Below are 2574 nucleotides of genomic sequence, written 5' to 3' on the forward strand. Positions count from 1 at the left end.
TGAGGTGGTAATGTTCCTTCGCCTATTTTGGGTGGGTCGCTTTGTTCAGGTTTTTAGGACAGGCGCACAGAGTTCCTGCATCCACACGAACACACCTGGGCCCCCGCCGGAGGTGTGGGGAGGGTGTGTGTCTGTGTGTAGGGGTGTGGGGGGACACATGGCAACCCCATTGCCCACACTCCTCAAGATCAAGCTAGCTAGCGCCCAGCCAACCAGCTGTTCCAAGACCGCCAGTCTCTCTCCAACCCCGCCCGCCCAGACCTCCTGCCAACCCTGGCCTGCATCGCGACTGGGGGCCGCTTCCCGGTGGCTGCGCTCTCTGCCTCCAAAGTTACTGGGTTGTGCGAATCAATTTAGACACTTTTTAAAAGGTAAAAAGAAAATCGCTCCATTAATCCCCAAATGCCTTCTCCCATCTGCTGCAACTCGCCATCACTAGGACTTGCATAATGAAAGTTGAGGGAAAGTTGAGGAATCAGTGGGGCAGGAGGGTGGCTCCCGCCCTTGGAGTCCTCGCCAACCCCTGCAAGGGGCGCAGCTAGGGCGGAGGCCCTGGCCCCCAGCAGGGAGAAATGGCGACAGCGGAAAGCGGGCAGGGGTCCTGGTGGCTGGGAGGCAACCAAGGTCCCAATTTCAGGAACCTAACAGCTCAGGGAGGGAGAGAAGAGGCCGCTCCAGGCAAGGCTCTTGTTCTCACCCTCCCCTCTCTCTCTCCACCTCCCTCGCTTCTTTTTCGCGACCCTTACGAGTTGCAGGCGGCACACACTGCTTCCCTCCCTCACACGTGCCGCCCTTCCTTTTCGGGCCGCCTGCCCTGTTTACCTAGAAGCTGGCATCTGGAATCCCAGAGGTAGACCCTTCGCCAAAACCCAAGACTCCGGGGCCCTGAGCTCCCGGGCTGTGTGTGTCTCAGATCCGCTTGAATCCTAGGTGGGAAAGGGCAGCGAGACGGTGAGGGGTGGTGCACAGACCACCCCCTACATACACACACGCGCTCAAGTCCACACCTGTGCGGAGCCCAGCGCCCCTTCTCCGCGCCTGGAGCCGAAATTGGCTGCCCAGGCGATCTCCGCCAGCGGAGATGGGGGCTGGGGGGTGGGTGGGGGAAGCGCCATTGCCCAAGGAAAGGTGGAGAGGGAAGAGGAGGGAGAGCGGCGCCTGGAGGGGAGGCGACGGAGTTGGGTGGAGGGGAGGCAGCCTACCTGGACTTGGCTTCCTTTGCCGCCGGTGCGCTTTCTCCAGCCCCAGCTTGGTGAAGATGCCTACAAGCGTGACGGCCAGCACCCCGCACATGATGTAAAGGATCCGGTTGGTCTTGTCCTTCGTGGGGGTGGTGCAGGGGGCCGTCCTTGCGCCCGGGGGGCTTGCGGGTGTTGAGCCACAGCGGAATGTCCGAGTTGGTGCAGGTGCTCTGGTTCAGTCGCCGCTTCTTAAAATGTGCAGCAGAACCGCAAGTCACAAGTCCCTCAGCAGAAGATGAAGTCGCCCGAGGAACAATTGAATGGCTGGTCCCACTGGTCCCTGATACGGAAGTAGCCGCGGCAGAAGTTCGGCTTGGGCGCTCGGGTAGGGGACGCGTCCCAGACCCCCGCGCCCTCGCTGGCCTCTTCCGAGGCGGCCCCCAGAGCGGCTGCACGCCCCCCTCCCCGCGCCAGCACTACCACGCAGCCCAGCTGAGCCAGCTGCCCGTGCCCCGCTAGCTCCTGCGCCCGGCACACGCCGGCGCACAGGTCGGTGAGGAAGCTGCCCAGGAGCAGCCGGAGGACGCTACGAATCATGTCTCCCAGCCTGGGCTCCGCCGGCCGCCTGCCTCTCCAGGCGCGGCCGAAGCTGCCGAGGCTGTTGCCGGGGGCTGCGAGCCGCCTCCAGCCGCACAGGCAGGGAGAGGCGCGGGGCTCTGGCTGGTGGGCGGTCCCGGCGCTGGGCTCAGCCCGCGTTCGCCTCCCGGGCGCCGCAGGCAGCGCGCCTAAGGGGAGGGGCCAGGCGGGGAGGAGCGCGCTAGGCCGGGCTGCGGGAGGACAAGTGGGGGCAAGCACTGGGTGCACGTCCGGCCCCCTACTGGGAGAGGCGGAGGCCGGAGAGCAGCGGAGAGTGGGTCGGTCCGTGCCTCGCCTAGGCCTGCGGCTCCGGACTAGCCGCCCTGCGCCCGCTCTCAGGATCCCTCTCAGCTCCTCAGCTTGCTAAGTCCCCAGGAGAGAGCCAAGCAACGCTTTTGGTATGAAGAGAGGGCAGGAGGAAAGCCGGAGGGGGGAGGGGGGAATGAGGGGTGAAAAGGTCGCGAGCTCCCGAGAGGCGGGGGCGGGGAAGAGGTGAGTCGGCGGGGCTGGCTGGAGCGAGTTGAGGGGCGGGGGTGCAGAGCTGAGCTAGGCTAGCGGGCGGGGAGGGGGGAGCGTCCACAGCCTCTGGGGCTGAAGGCACCGCTCGGGTTTTCCAGCAGGTGGAGGATGGCTGCGGGACCTCTCGCGCCCTCTCTGGGAGGGAGGCGCGGCTCAGACCTGTTCCGGGCGAAGAGGCGGCTCAGCCCCTAGCTTTTTCAGGCGTCAGTGCGCAGGAGCTGCGGTTCGAATCTGCCCT

The 2574-nt window shown here is 65.4% G+C and overlaps 1 pseudogene; it reads right to left on the minus strand.

Moving 5' to 3' along the window:
* Positions 1 to 274: 274 nt before the first annotated feature.
* LOC121024744 (protein shisa-9-like) lies at positions 275 to 1902 on the minus strand (annotated as a pseudogene).
* Between the last annotated feature and the right edge of the window lie 672 nt (positions 1903 to 2574).

Source organism: Herpailurus yagouaroundi, unplaced genomic scaffold (genome assembly GCF_014898765.1).
Source record: "Herpailurus yagouaroundi ecotype Mexico unplaced genomic scaffold, PumYag 67052, whole genome shotgun sequence".
Lineage (NCBI taxonomy): Eukaryota > Metazoa > Chordata > Mammalia > Carnivora > Felidae > Herpailurus > Herpailurus yagouaroundi.